Here is a 16259-nt window from a genome sequence, read left to right as displayed (position 1 = left end):
AAATATCATTGGGGTGCTAATCTACAACTCTGATGGCCAGTAGATTGAAACACATTTGGTAAATCCTGCTCACATACATTAAGAATCATGCTCTGTTGTCTTTAACTAATATGTACAATTTTTGGAAAGGAAACTTACCACTAATCAGCATTTCATGTTAAGTATCATGTAATGGTACAAAACTACTGTATCACCACCAGTAAACTATTTTTTGCCCAAATGATGAGTCTTTTCTTTCTTCAATATGCTTGGCAAAAACTTTTTTTCCTTTTTATGATGCCTTGAGCAAGAAAACACCAAAATGGAGTCTCAAAAGCATCTGAGACATTTCAGAACAAAAGTCCTATTGAAAGTCAATGGGGCTTGTGCTTCTAAATCCTACTGATGCTTTTGAAAATCCCCATTCTCCATATTCCCAATATTAAGTGAAGGAATGTGGTCTTTTGAGGCAGCATGCATAGTATACTAGTAGGATTTTGTCTAATAGGGATATAGTCTAGGTGGATCAGTATTTTAGTAAAGAGTGATAAAAAGGTCAATAATACTTCACTGGGTATTGTACAGCTTATGAATACGTGTAAATTGCTTCGATATGTGCAATTGAAGTGCAAATTATTCTCATTAATGGCCCATGTTCTTGGCTACAGGTAGGGAGTACTGTCATGAGCCGGCTGGCCCTTTGAAGCAAGCTAGGCTCAGCTTTTCTCATGACTTAGCAACTATCCCTAAACCTGACTGATGAGAGGGCAATGTAATTCGCCCTTGCAGCCAGCTGCAGTCATTAATGGGGCTTAATTAGACTTACCCCCAGATGTAGTGATAAAGCAGGGAGATCATTACTTAAATAGAGCTGGGAACAGAGGAGAGGAAGAAATACTCTGAAAGAGAAACAAGGGGTGTTCCCCTCCAGGAAGAGCCCGCGGCACCTACAGATTGTGGAATAGGTTCTTATGATAGGGCCTGCAAGGAGCTGGGAGATCCCCAGAGGTAAAGTGTGGGGTCCCTGGTGAAGGGAAGCAATTGCTAGGGAAAGCAGTAGTTCAAGAGAATCTCTGCAGGGAACCAAGGAGAAGGGGCTAGGAAGAGGACTTCAGTTAGGCCTGAGGGGCTGAAGAACTATATGTTTGGACACTGAACTTTAAATTGGAATTTCAGTTACCCCAGAAGGGGAGTAAATTATTCTGTGGCTCAGCCCTCACATAAGACCTGGAGAGGGAGTCAAGACACTGCCTAGGACTGGCCATTGCAGGGGCTAAGGAAGTGGCTGCTGGAGGGTGGGATATGAGGTGACGTTACTTGCAATGCTGCTTCCAGGAATGGGGCAGAGGCATGCCCCAGAGGTGAGGGCATGTGCTTAGAAGCACATAAAGAAACTGAGGAGAAGAGGAGCGAAGGTGTCCTTCCCTTCCCCTCCCCTGCTCTCCAAGACATCAGTGTGCTGGGCCATTCCTCCACAGTAACTTAATTATGCCAGATGCCAATGGCCCCAAGGGGCTGATATGACAGCTGTAGGCCAGTGAGGCATAGAGGAGACCTTCCCCTGATCAAGACCTCCACCCCAGTAGCAGGAGGGAGGTGGCATAGGAGCACCTACATTTGTTCCACACTACTGGAAGATTTTCCCCCCACACACACACACACTGAGGTGATCCTTCCATGACTGGCTATTGCAGGCTTCAGCACTAATAGCTTCAAATGGTGTGGCATCAATCACTGTGCTGCTTTCTGAAATCTGTGTCAGGGTTTTCTCAACCTTTTATGAGACTCCACTTTAAACAAGATTGCTTAAGGCTAGTGGAGAGCTCAATAAAAGCATGTACTAGTGCTCTGTTCTTTTCTTTACATGTCCAAGATTTCTCCCCGCCTCTCTCTCGCTATACAACTAGCTTGATCACTTTGCCAGCTCCCCCTGTCCCTCCCCTGCCCACAAAACATGCCTGCTGATAGCAAGATCCCAATACAGGGATGTGTTTCATTTCAGAAGCAACTCTGGCTCCCACACTCTGAAATATTTCTATTTCTTATCTCAGTGGCAAGATTTGCAGTGATTTGTGTTTTAAGCTTCCAGTTTGCTACAAGTCTAGTAAATATAGACAGATTCATGATGAGGAGAGGGCTTACTGGACAAGCTTAACAGTGGTTCATCTGAGCTCACAGAAAGATCAGTTATTTTATTCAGCACAGATTTTGTCCAAATAGTTGACTGATCAAGGAGCACAGAGTCACTCTGTGCTGTTCTTTCAGGGAGCAGCCATTGTCTGTCTACCCTGAATTCATCAATGTGCCATCTTCTCACCTTGGGAAAGAACTGAAGCAGGTAGTTTTATTCATAGAATACTGCTCTTCTCCTCAGCTCACTATATAATGGCAGAGAAGGTGCTTTGTACTAGGACTGCTTTTTTAAAAATCATGTATTGCTCTATTTTGGAAAGCTACAGCAGAAAAGTAGGTCTCTCAGTTGAACCTGAAGGCAGAGAGGTCATTCAGAATATTTGAGGAGGAAAATTTCAGGTTTTCAGTGCCAAAAAAAGCTACATTTTACACATAGGGTAACTAATGTGAATTAACTATTCCACTGGGAAATCCCAGTGGAGACAAGGTACCCGGAGCCTTTACTGTGAGGAAGCTAGATGAGGTCAATACCATACCCCATTTATGGTTCACCTTGCATAGTTTACCGCATGGGAAAACTACAGGTGCCTTGTCCCCACTAGGGTTTTACAGTGGGCTAGTTAATGTGGGTTGGTTATCCTACTGTTAACTGCCCCCCCCTCCTCCCCCCGGTCACCTGTTTTATTAGGAGAAAATATTTATCTAATCATGAAAATAAGGTTTATAAAGAAGTAACAAGCGGTATCCAACCTCATTTCTCTGCTTCCTGCACTTTCTTGTATTCTCCTTAAGGGATAAGACCCAACACATTTGGGAATGATCCAGATACTCTGCTGGTGTAAATTGGCATAGCTCCATTCAAATCAATAGAGCTCTGCTGATTTAAACCAGAGTCGATGGACTCCAAAGTTATGTCAATATAGAGTCCATGTAGTTATCCAGAATTACAACAGAAGAGAGAGACACCACAAATCACTCCTATGTGCAAGAAGCAAAACACGTCTGGAATCATTATTTAAATGAAGGAGATTTTACTTTTGTTTTTTGGCTCTATAATAGGAAACGAGTGTGTGCCTGTTCTACTGCAGGCTATCCCAATTCTGAGAACAAAATGGCTGTTTAACTTTGCGTACCGGGAGAGTTCTTAAACTGAAGTATACAGGAAAAAAAGCAAAACACACAGCTGGATGTTTCTCCTTTCTTCCTCTTGGATGTCAATGTTTTCTGAATGAGCATTTACCATGTAGTTATCCATTGAAGCAGCAGACTTTCCCCAATCTTCCACTGAGGGGATCTAGGGAAGAAACTAAACTGCGTAGTAATCAAGATGGTAATAAAAGGATCTTCTGTGTGTCAAATAGTTTCAAAAGAGAGGACACTTGCTCACTCCCTTTGTGGCTATCTAGTTTTGTTCAGATTGCAAGATGAATGGGTAACCAGAAAGGCAGTGACTGTTCAGAAACATCCAGGCCTCTGCCCACTTATATGCAAAGTTTAATTAACAAAACACTGTTCCCCAATGCCAGAAATCCTGCTTTAAGTGTTTTGGATTGTTTTAATGTTCATCATTTTCAAGATCTGAAGTATGGATTTTTCTAATTTTTTTTTTAGGAATCATTTTGTTACATGTATCCTAACTTTTGAACTCGCCACAAGAGTGCTCAATTACATCTGACTGCAATAGTTGATGGAAATTAAGGTAACTTAGACACTAACAGTCTTCAGTTCCCTTATTCCAGGGTGGAACAATCTTGAATGCCCACCTGTATATTAAACCTCATTTCCGAAGCTAATGTGATAACCTGAAAACCCAGACTTGTTCTCCAGGGGCATCTATCAACATAACTCTTCTCGTCTCTTGTTTGTTTTGGCATCTCTAATTCTCAGGGATTAGTCTAAGCTTTGGGTAGCAAAGAGTTTTAATTAAAAATAGATTGAGTAGATCAGTGAACTGTAACAAAGTCCTTATGAACTAAGATACTGAACCTGAATAATGTCCCTTCCCATACTGATTTTCAACAGAAATATATTCACTGTTACCACCGATCTCTTCTGTTGCAGTTCTTTGCTTTCAGAGTACAGGTTATGCATCATCATTCATGACCTTTATTTTACATTTTATAGTCATAACCCTCAGAATGCTTGAACTGTGCTCTTGGAGACTGACAGATTAGGATTCAAACTGATTTGGTTCTCTATCTAAAGGGAATTACATGCAGGAATGAAATAGCAAATAAGATATTCTAATACTTAGTGCTTAATATTTTTGTTGAAGGTTCATGCTGGAACCATTAAGAATAGACCCTGCAATATAGTGAATCACAAGGCAAACATGATTCTTTAGGTGATAATGACAATTGCAAGTCTCTGCCTACTTCTGCATAAGCACAGCTAAAGAGCAGAGCATTGTTTGGGGTAATAGTGTGCAGTGTCACAATAGAAGAACCTTACAATGGGACTTTAAAGACAGAGCTCTCTAGCCATCTCAGGACAAGGGTTACAATCTGTCTGCCCACAAAGCTTTTGCTGCCCTTTCTCACCAGTTTACCCTCTGTTCCTCCCTACATTCATCTTCAGGCATGTTTTCTTTCAGCAGACTCCAAAATTAAATGAAGAGGTGATTGTGGTAGGGTTGAAGATGACTCTCAATTCTCTCCAAAATCAGTTAGTATCTTTTTAGACCTGCATTTCATTTTCAGCCTTAGAAATGTGCCTGGAGTTGGTCCTTGTTAGGAATAATGGGATACATTTTTCAGGTGGGCTTTGGCCCCCAATTCCTATTGCAAGTGCAACTTATGCCTGCTAGAAATATTGACTCACTTTTGTTTGTTTTTTCCTTCAAAATGAGTTTTCTGTGTGTTTAAACCCAGATATATAATGGGTGCAGGATCTTAGTAGTTATCCATCTCATTACCTCGAAGGCACCCTTTGGAACTACTAAAAGTTGTGTTTGCAAATGTCCCCTGCTTTTTTTTTTCTTTTTTCCACCCACCGATTTGGCAGTCCCTCTTTTGCAGATATGAACTGAGCTTGCAAAAGGAAGATCAATAAACTTAGGATAAAGACTTGGAGATACCTCACCGTATTATTGCTCCCATCTGGCTGGGAAGAAGATATTCCCACTGAAGCTATGGAGCTGTATGTATTTTAGATGTGGTGGACTAGCATCAAACAATTGCCCCATGGTAACAATGCCTGTGTGTGTTTTGTGTCTGTGTGTTTTTTTTTCCAAATGGGGAAACCACTGCTGTTAAGGATACATGGGGACTGTATATACTTAAATAAATAAAAGCACCACTCCATCTGACATGGTGCATTAACTGATATGCTTCTACTCCAAATCCATGAAGACTAAAATGTATGTCTGGAGGGGCCTCAGGATGCCATCTAGTCCATGCTGAGGCAGGATTAAATATACCTAAACCTAGAAAAGAGACTTGAAAATAATTTTTTTTTAGGATGATCTGACATTTGTTCTGCTTGAGTTTTAACAAACAGAAGTTCTTTGAGTAGAAATCTTTAATGTGGGGGCAGGGGGAAACAGAGGGAGGTTGGGGTTAACTGCCTGAAGGTATCATTACTCTCACTGAGTACTGCTGCCACCAGAACACAACATTTAAAACAAATCTTCAAAATACACAGTAGTATGGAAACTTAACTCTTTCAACTTTCCCTCCATTTGCTTATGTTCCTCCGCTAACACAATATTCAAGCCTCATAGAGACATGTGAGTGTATTAGGATTTCTTGCTACAAGTCATGCAACTTATGACTTCTATAGCTCCTGTGTCTCTTAATGCATATGGATTATTTGCCAGCTATGCACAGAATGGACAAACACTGTGCATTATAAACTTTGGGGACCTTGTTGGCCAGGGATTGTTTCTATTTAAAAAGCTGGCTACACCCAAATTCTAGTATAGGCCTACAATATAGCATTGCTTTCTACTGAAAGCAACAGCTATTAAAGGTTCAGACAAATGAGCCAGATGTGAAAATGAAGACTATAAACATAGTTCAGACATGCCGGGGGAGGAGGTGGAGAAGAAACATTGTGTAAAGAAGCTGGAAATTGATGTTGGCCCTAACTGTTAATGCTATAATGCACTAGCTGTATTTCAGAGACCCTTTTGCTGCTTTGTACCTCTGCCAAGAGTCATTACCTCAATCCCATTCTGTGTTTTGTCTCTTTTAATGATTACAGTACTGTGGAAAGCAAACCATCACTTATTTGTAAGCTTCAGCAAGACAGTTAGCTCTACGATAGTCAACCATTTACTGGGGAAACAAATGACTCTTCTGTCCGTATCCAGGTGGCTTTTGTTGTTGCTGCTAATGTTGTTGAACACATTTATGCCCCACCTCATCACATTACAGATCCTCAGGGCAGATCAAACATCCCATTACAAATCAAATAACTTCAGATATTTACCTGAAATACATTAGCTGTGAGTGAATCTTTCCATAGCAATATCACCTATCCCCTTGCAGATGTCTTTAGCATCCATAGAGAGCTACTCTACAGCAGTTTTGTACATTTGCATTACCATAATGCACTTCTAGCAAAGTCTGTAACCACCTTCTTGAGAAGGATTGTTACTGCTATTGATGCTATGCAATCACTAGTGGTCCTTCAGAACTTTTTGTGGCTGTCCACAGTTGTTTCAAGAACCTGTAACAGGTGGCAGGATTCACCTTTTTAGAAGGCATTGGAAGCCTGCTGGGAGCTACAAGTTAACTAATGCTGTATGATGCCTGGACCAATCTGTCATAAGACTCCACCTTAAATGTAAGGATGAGGTGGTTACTCCTGAGGGAATTCTGCACCAAAAATTAAAAATTCTGTGCACATTTTAAAATTCTACAAATTTTATTTGTCAAATGAATGTGGAGGCTCCAGCATGATATTGGAGAGCACAGGCCACTGGCTGCACAGAGGTTGGAAATCACTTTGTAGCTCCCCCCGGGATACACTCAGTAGCAAGGTTGCACCCAATCCTGACACAGTACAAGGACCAGACCTATCCCAGAAACACCCCAGGGCCCTGCCGCTCCATGCCAGGTGTGGGCAGGCAGGCTCAGCAAGGCAGGATCCAAGTGTGCAGGGGCTTAGTGTGGGGGGGGGGTCCAGGTTTGAGAGGGTTCTGTGTGGGGCAATCTGGGTGTGGGTGGCTCAGTGAGGGATCTGGGTAAGGGGGGATCTGGATGCACAGGGGCTTGTTGAGTGGGGTTCAGAGTGCAACAGTAATGGGACTCTGCAGGGGGGTCCAGGTTCACCAGAGGGGTCTGGGTATCAGTGGACAGAGCTCAGCAGGGGGGTCTGGTTGTTGGGGAGCTCAGTGGGGGGTCCAGATGTTGAGGAGTGGGGCTTAGAGGGGTGGGACTCCACATGCAACTAGTTGGGGCTCACTGGGGTTGGGCTCTGGGTGCAGGTGGCTTGGGGTGGTCCAGGTGCAGAGGGAGTGGGGCTCATGGGGGGATTTCTGAGTGCAGGGTGGGGTGAGGCTTGGTGGGTCTGGGTATGAGGGGGTCTGGATGCATGGGGGTTGGGCCGATGGGCAAACAGACCTGCACTCCCTCCTGCACCCCAACCCCCTCCTCCAGCTTTTCACCCCCATGTACACTAACTCCCTCCCAGAGCTTGCACCCCTGCACCAGCCCTGATCCCCCTCCTGCACCCCAAACCCTTCATCCCCAGTCCCACCCCATAACCCCCCCAAGCTCCTACCTGAGCCCAATCCTGCATGCTGAACCCCTTGGCCTCAGCCCAGAGCCCCCTGCTTCACCCTGAACCCCTCATTTCTGGCCCCACCCTGGATCCTGCACCCCCAGCCTGAGCCCTCCCACACCCTGCCCCAGTGAAAAGTGAGCAACGGTGGGAGGGGTGATGGAGTGAGTGGGGGTGGGGCCTCAGGGAAGGGATGGGGCAGGGGTGTTTGGTTTTGTGTGATTAGAAAGTTGGCAACCCTACTTCATAGAAAAGTTTCACACTAACTGTCCACTCTGCTAGGCTGGAATTTTGCTAAGTGCACAGCATTGAGCCTCCTTTCCAGTGAATCATGTGAATGGAAAACCTCTTGCTACATAAACGCTGCAATACCAGAAATGCCAATGGGGAAGAAGTTTATCCTTCTATAGTGTGTGTCTGACTGGTGTGTCAAAGTGATTAGTAGATAGAAAGAAAACAGCTGTGTTGCTGCCAGTCGCCCAGCACAGTGTTGGAGGTGGGGTGGGGGAGAGGTGTGTAAAATAAATTGGAATAAAAGGGATCTCTCCCCATCTCCCTTTCCTTGGTACATTGCTTCTCAAACTGCAAATCTTCCTCAAGGTGACTTGGATTAAGATGAAGGAGACTAACTTGAGATGCTTCAAGTATACGTGAAAGGAATCTAAAATTTTCCACACATGGGGAACAGTTTTGCAGTGCATTCATGATGTACATATTACATAGCTGTTTTTCTAGCACTGTGATTTTTTTTTTAAAGAGAAGCCTGGGTTTTATTAGGAGCCTTGGCTCAAAGTGTGGCATTCTAAAGCAGTCTATGGTTTCCCTAATTATTGAAAGCTTGGGGTTGAAAGGCCAACTTTTAAGAGGGCCTCGGTAGCTAGGTTAAAAATACAAATATAAAATACCTGTGGTACGGAGAAGGGACTAGACCAAGAAAGGAGTAAAGGGAGTAGCTAATTACACTTAATTGGGTCATCCTGGGGATGACTGATTAATTGTTCTAATCTACCCCTGTAGTGGGGGCTTGAGCCCTGTTTGTTTATTGCACCAGCTGAAATCTAGATGAAAGGAGAAGTCTGGGAGTTGTGAAGTAAGGAAATGTTCCTTCTCTTTGAAAAGCAAGGAAATACTGGAATTCTGTAGCTATAGATAGCTGAGACCTGACCATGGAGTTGGGGGGAAAAGGTAGGTTACCTTATTTGGACTTGCAGCCTTGTAAAGGAGAGGAGATGTAGACTGGAATAACACTAGTGACAGGCCCTGGATCTCTGCTCTACAGTAAGTAGCAATGCCATTATATTTTTTCAGCCTGGCAGCTGGTGCTATTAAAGACTCAAGGGTGAGCCCAGGTAAGGGCTGGACATGTGAGAAGCCAGTAATCCACTGGTATATAAATACATTGACTAAATCCCATGCATTGGTGTGAGTCCCATATTTTGTACAGTAATCTAAAATATGAACCTCTCCTTGTGTAATCCTTCCTAATCTCCATGTGTAACTTCTGTCAATAAACATACAACATTTGTATGTATATGTTTTCTCTAACTCACTTTCTGCACTCTTGCCTAACTAGTGTTTAAGGCATGTATAAACATACTACAGAGGTGCATTATATATTTGAGTGACAATTCTAGCTATGGATAAAATTCAGTATACTCAGATTATGAACATTCCTAATAGAATGGTACACGTCTTAATGCTAAACTCAGGATTCCAGGGACTCTTATAATGTAGACTGTGCATGAAAGTCCTGGTGTTTACATATATCCCAACCACCTCAGAGTATTGCATCTAGAAACTTAAAGCTGAAAGGCTCATTAAAGAAAATATTTCCATACCTGTTATACTAGAGCTTGCTTTCCATTGTACCTCAAAGTGTGAGGTTACTCTAAAGACATAACTGGGGGCCAGGTTGCAGTCTGTTAACCCTGATGTTGGTTCCTGATTTAGCTTCTGTGCTGGAAGAACACTAGTAACTCATAGAATTCTGAAGGTTTGTTACTCCCAACTGCTAGACATATGAGCCAATAATGAGAGGAAAATGCAGAAAGCTAAAGTGTTGGATGGATTACTATAAATCTCTTCCCTCACTAAGTTCTATGCTTCTGAGATTTAAAAACTTTTCACACAATAAATGCTAAAATCTGGTTTTATTCACAAATGCAGCATATTTAATGCCACTTAACTTAAGCCTAGATTCTACTAGACTTCACATTTTTTTCTCCCCAATAAGTCTGTGTGGAGTAAAGTATGAATAAAAGCAACAGATTCTAGTAGGAACAGCCGGTTGTTGCCTGGTTTTGAGTGTCATTATGAAAGAGGGCTTCAGCTAAACTGTGCAAATATCTTATCTACAAAGAGATTTAGGTCTTGCAACATCTAACTTTTAGGTGCCTAGCCACCTAGCTGAATCAATAAGACCAGCGTTAAGTGCTTAGACTCCTTGTACAATGCATGGGGAGAGATAGTGTGCTAGCTTTTCCTACACACCTGAGTGGGGAAGTGAGTCAGTAGCAAATGCTAAGGAGAGTGATATGTCCTGAGCCCTGCTCCTCTCTGGGAGTTCAGTGCCTGTCCCTGCTTGGGATCTGCAGCTGGGAACCATCAGCTGCCTAATCCATTTTGTAAGCATGCCTAATATCATGCACAATGGCTGAAGGGGAAGAGGGGACATGGAGAAGGAGACCTCCCGTATAACCATCGGCCGAGTAGTTATGGTTCTTGCCTGGCACATGGGAGACCCTCATGCAGCTCCCCTCTCTACCTGATGGAGATTTGCACAAGGGTCATCCCCCTCCCCTCCCCCCATCAAGTGGGTGCCCTACCACTGGACTACAGTGTATTCTGACATGGATCCATCTCTCCTGTTTGAAACTGTTCACTGTGAATAAATAATTAAATATACACTGGGCCAGAGATGGTGGGCGCCAAATTACAATTTTGCCCAGGGCACTGTTTCCCCTAAGGTTGGCCCTGTGGAGCACTGTTTAGGTGACTAGAATTCAGACAGACCAGACCCCTGTATGGGTCTCCATGTGTCCGGACAATGCCTTCCACATCTACTACTTTTAGCTATATAGTGTCCTACTGCTTTCCCACTGCTGGAGCCTTTCCCCACTGCAGTGAGAGACTCTGGCAGGGTGAGGAAGCAGGGAAAGGCTCTGACCGCTCCATGCCAAAGTGTTTCCCTCCTCCACTTCTCCTCTCCGGGCTCTCAGTTCAATATGTAACTACACATAGTCCTTGGCTACACTGGTGGCAAGGTGACATTTATGGTGACAATGTAGGCAAGTGAATTTAGGTACCTATAGGGTTAGACAGCAGCTGAGCAGTACAAGCTTTCCCATGCTACCTTTTCATGATTTTATCTAACTCAGTGCTGGAGAGAGTAATTCTAGGGGTGAGAAACTCAAATCTATATATCTGTTCAGGGTTTGTCCTTTCTGTCAGGAATCTACCTATTGTCATGATTGTGGGGGTGAGCGATGTGGCCACACTTCTACTAGAAAGTGACAACAGAGATCATCAACTCATTTTAAATCAGTCACCAAACAACTAGGAGATAAGTTCCAGAGTAGCAGCCGTGTTAGTCTGTATCCGCAAAAAGAACAAGGAGTACTTGTGGCACCTTAGAGACTAACAAATTTATTTGAGCATAAGCTTTCGTGGGCTACAGCCCACTTCATTGGCTGCATGCTGTGGAAAATACAGTAGGAAGATATATACACACATACACACAGAGAACATGAAACAATGGGTGTTACCATACACACTATAAGGAGAGTGATCAGTTAAGGTGAGCTATTATCAGCAGGAGAGAGAAAGAACTGTTTGTAGTGGTAATGAAAATGGAAAAAAACTAGTAGATAATTACTCTATTGGTCACCCTCAAACTACTAGATTCAAATAAGCTTTCTGCAGGTGAAAGTTTCTGTATAGCATTCAGTTGAGCCATTCACTCCTCAGCATTTCATGCCTCTCACTAGCTTTATCTTTGTAGAATACCATGAGAAGACTGGAAGATGGAGGGTAAAACAGCTAGAAATGTTTATCTATTCTTCTGATCAGCAGTTGGGAAGAACTACATTATTTAGGGTTTTAATTTGGCAGTCAGATGATTAATATACAGGTCTTGACATTTTGCCTAGATTGGGTTAAATTGTGTAGCCCTTCCTGTTCCCATTACAATGTTTTCCATGACAATAAGTTAGCAAACTTTGATGGCTTCCTATGATATGACCTTTTCAGTAGGTTGTATTTTTTACTGAGCTTTTCCAGCTCTGCCCTATGCTTTACTGAGGTTATAAACAGAGTAGAAGGGACATGCAGCAGAACAAATGGCCAAGTGGAATATGTTTTGCTTTATAAAGTGTTTTTTTTTTAATTTAAGGTAGTACTAGTAGGTACCCAACACAGACAAACCTGCTTCCATTATAACTTCTCCTTCATGGAGAAGGGGGCTAAAGTTGTTTTCTGTAGTTTAAAAAAAAAAAAAAACACGTATTCCAGAAATCCAGTGCACTGACTGGTGTGTGTTAAGTGCAGGAACCAGAAGCTCTTGCCTATACATGCTGAAGATATTAGAGTTACATCTTACTACATAGCTGTCAATTTTAGTCAGTGAATTGCTATGAAGTAGGAGAGACTTATTCTGAGTTTCTAATTTAATAAATGACTAGATCACATGGCAGCATAGTGGAACACCTGCCTACAATAGGACTTTGAAATACCTGCGTTTTTTTCCTCAACTGGCCATGCTCCCCTTCATTCCTCTGTGCCATCTGGGAAATAATCCACCATCAGATCAGGAAAACAATGTGTGCCATACGTGAAGCGAGTCCAAGCAGTGTTGCAATTCAGAAGCCTTTTTTTTTTCTAAACTTGGTCAGAACTAGATACTAGTGGAAACTGTGTACATGTTATCATTGAAAGTCTTCAGATTCTTCAGGTAATTCTGATAGTCTGAAGAATATGCCAAAAGCTGGAAGGATGTTGAGTATGCATGGTGGGGACAATTATAGAAACAGAGCTCAGAGGACTGCACCAGGTGCTCTAAACTAGGATTGATAAATCCTGGGCGTTCAGCATTCTTCAGTAGTTGGTCTTGCTAACCTTTCTAGAATAATATTTACAGCAGTACAATTAAAGAGCTAGTAAGGTCTACTTTTGACCAGAGATCCATTAATGATATTTGAGCCCTCCGCTTTCTTATCTGGTCATTTCTGCCAAAGACAGACTTTTTAGAAGGCTTGGGTTTAGTTTCTCCAATTTGAGGGATAAAGTATACATTCTTGCTCAGTTGTTCATCACAACTATCAGCCCTATTTGTTAATAGGGGAGCTCACTCATCTGAGGAATGTATTTAATGTTGGAACAATGTAGTGTCTGTGTAAATTAATAGAATATTGGTAACTGTTCTTACAAATTCATACAGTTGGTTGCCTGGTTAGATAGAACTCATGGTCACCTCATGATTTCTGAGGAAGAGGGCAAACTTCAGACTTCAGTTACAAAATAAGGGAAATGTCCCTTCCTAGTGTCTTAAGGCATGACCTTCAACTTTGAATAATTCAGGAGGAATTTGAGTCTGGATATGTCTTTCTTATTTCAACAGCTTTAGCTTTCTTTGGGGGAGGTGTGTATGTGACTTCATATTTTCTAAATATCTTCTTGAATGTGAGGGAGTGGAAAGTACAGATACTATTTCTGTTTCAAATAACAGAATGTCAGCTTTCCTCATCAGCACGGATATTTGGCAACTGCTAAATATCTATTTGAGACTGTCAAAGTAAGGAAGCCTCTTGACATTTTTTTCCAATAATAATGCTGCTATTGTGTGTTACGAGTAGGTAACATGACAGTCAGAAAAATTCACTGGGTAGATTACACAACAAGAACAAAAATGATAGGAATAAAACACTACAAAACCCAAATTCGAGGGTCACAATTGTTAGAATTTTTGAACTCATCTTTCTCCTGTTTTCTGTTTGCATTCTGCTGCATGTATAAATCTAGAGCATAATGTTAAAAGGATGCCTGCATAATTAATCATGAGTAACTGAATGAGATGCAGAGTAAATGAAGAGAAACATTAAAGATTTTTTTTTTCAGGAGAAAAATGTAATTCCATCAAAGGAAACCTGCTGGATATTCAGCAAGCCTAGGTTTAATTTTGGGAAGAGCTGAAGTCACTCTAAATTTAAAGTTCTATCTTTCGGTTCTTTCTTTGAGTCATTGCTACTGGGGAAGACAGAGGCCTCACTCAGCCTTTGTACTCTTATAATGCTATTAGATAACCTCTTGTGAATGATCCTTTTCATGATCTATAAAGCTGGTGAACATCTGTCCTTTAATGTCCTAAAAGTGGCTATAAAATAGCTAGATGTATAATTTATGAACAAATGCATATAAGGATAAATGTACTATTAGTACAGAACTGTTATCACATTCCTCACAATCATATATTCCACTGTTCATGCAGTATGTAGCATGTAAGGCTCACTGGAAATAGTTTGGTATGATGTCAGCCTTCTATTCCTGTCTTGATTTTTTTCCTTTGAAATGGTGGTGTTTTTTTTTTTAAATACAAAATACTTTCTAAAACCCAAACACAACTCTGCAGCTGTCTTGGAACTGAAGAGCTCTATTTATAGGATACTTTTCCAAGTAGAGTGGAAAGCTTTTGCATAACTGATAAACAGTGATAGTTTATATTCATTCCTTTTCTCCTGCAGTTCATTTATCACCTGAAGGTGATCTGTTGTGGAATATTCTGATTAATGGCTCGTCTGTTCTCTTGGAAGGTTGGAATCCAGCATTAGAGTGGGCTGCTTGCTCAATATCTTAAGGTATGTCTACACTATGAAATTAGGTCAATTTTATAGAAGTCGATTTTTAGAAATCATTTTATACAGTCGATTGTATATGTCCACACTAAGCGCATTAAGTCAGCGGAGTGCATCCTCACTACCATGCCTAGCATTGACCCATGGAGCAGTGCACTGTGGGTAGTTATCCCACAGTTCCTGCAGTCTCTGCCACCCATTGGAATTCTGGGTTAAGCTCCCAATGCCTGATAGGACAAAAAACATTGTGGTGGGTGGTTGGGGTACATTTCGTCAGTCGCCTCTTCTTCCATGAAAGCAACGGCAGACAATCGTTTTGCATCAGACACCAGGGCAATTAGAAGAGCACCGCCAGGTGTGCTGCACATCAGAGAGGCTTTGAAAACCAGTTTCATGACTGGCCAGGCTTCGGTGTGACAATTGTGTGTGTTTCTCCTTGATGCAAACCCACCCGCTTTGTTGATTTTAATTCCCTGTAAGCCAACCACCCTCCCCCTTCAAAATAAAGTAACTATTTTGAAACCATGCATTCTTTCTTACTTAATTAAAAAAATGAGATAATGGACAAGGTAGCCCGGGTGGGGTGGGGGAGGAGGGAAGGACAAGGCCACATTAAAAATCAAGTTGTTTGAATAACAGCCTTCTGTTGCTTTGGCCATCCTCTGCAGTAGAGTGGCTGGGTGCCTGGAGCCTCTTCCTCTTAACCCCCTCTCCCCGCAGTGTTCTTGGGCATCTGGGTGAGGAGGCTATGGAACATGGGAATGAGGGTAGGCGGTTATACAGTGGATGCAATGAGGGTCTGTGCTCTTGTTGGCTTTCCTGCAGCTCCAACAGACACTTTATCATGATGTTCGTTTGCTCCCCAGCAGATGCTTCATCATGTCTTTTCCTGGCCTCTGCCACTGAATGCCTCCATGCATTAAGCGGTGCCCTATCAATGCGGGAGGACAGCATGAGCTTAGAAAACATGTCATCGCAAGCGTGTTTTTTGCCTTCTAATCTGCGATAACCTCAGGGACAAAGATGATAGGGGGAGCATAGAAACATTCTATGCTCTACGATTCTGGGGAGACTGCATGGTCACCTGTGCTTCTGAGTTTGCCACGCTGACCAAACAGGAAATGAAATTCAAAAGTTCCCTGAGCTTTTCCTGTGTACCCTAGCTAGTGCATCGGAATTCAAAGTGCTGTCCAGATGGCCCTTATGTTTGTAAGGAATCCCATTGACTCAATGAGATTCTGAGAGTGTGAGGACAAATGGATTCTTCTGCAGGATTTGTGGGGCAGGGGAATCTTTTTAATTTTTGCCCTTTTTCTATTTGCTATTCAAAGTTTGGATACTAATTCCTTGTTTGTGTTTTCTATAAGTTAATGCAATGTTAGAGGCTAATCTTACAGAGCTATGGTCAGGAGATTGGTTGAATCAGTGCATTTCCTATGTTCTAATTCCAGCTAGCTCTGGCTTCCTATTCTTTAGTCTGTAGTAGGTCACTGTACCACTATAATGTTTCTGGACAGATGAGATATTATATGATTAAAAATATGACCATGTAGATCATTTTAGCTACCATGGTTA

General features: G+C 42.2%; 1 long non-coding RNA gene across 8 annotated transcripts in view; it reads left to right on the top strand.

Annotated features, from left to right (window-relative positions):
* The first annotated feature begins 884 nt into the window (after window positions 1-884).
* The window catches only part of LOC120407494, a 41729-nt gene continuing 26354 nt past the window's right edge, over window positions 885-16259 (top strand). Inside the window, exons 1-2 of one of the 8 annotated variants that reach the window (XR_005600040.1) lie at window positions 885-987; window positions 14574-14687. This is a non-coding gene — a long non-coding RNA (uncharacterized LOC120407494). Of the gene's footprint in view, window positions 988-8854; window positions 9118-14573; window positions 14688-16259 lie in introns of those variants that run through there. The other 7 variants (XR_005600042.1, XR_005600036.1, XR_005600035.1 and 4 more) reach the window with 7 other exon arrangements.

Source organism: Mauremys reevesii, linkage group 6 (genome assembly GCF_016161935.1).
Source record: "Mauremys reevesii isolate NIE-2019 linkage group 6, ASM1616193v1, whole genome shotgun sequence".
Classification (NCBI taxonomy): domain Eukaryota; kingdom Metazoa; phylum Chordata; order Testudines; family Geoemydidae; genus Mauremys; species Mauremys reevesii.
This window is presented reverse-complemented; position numbering and strand designations above follow the sequence as displayed.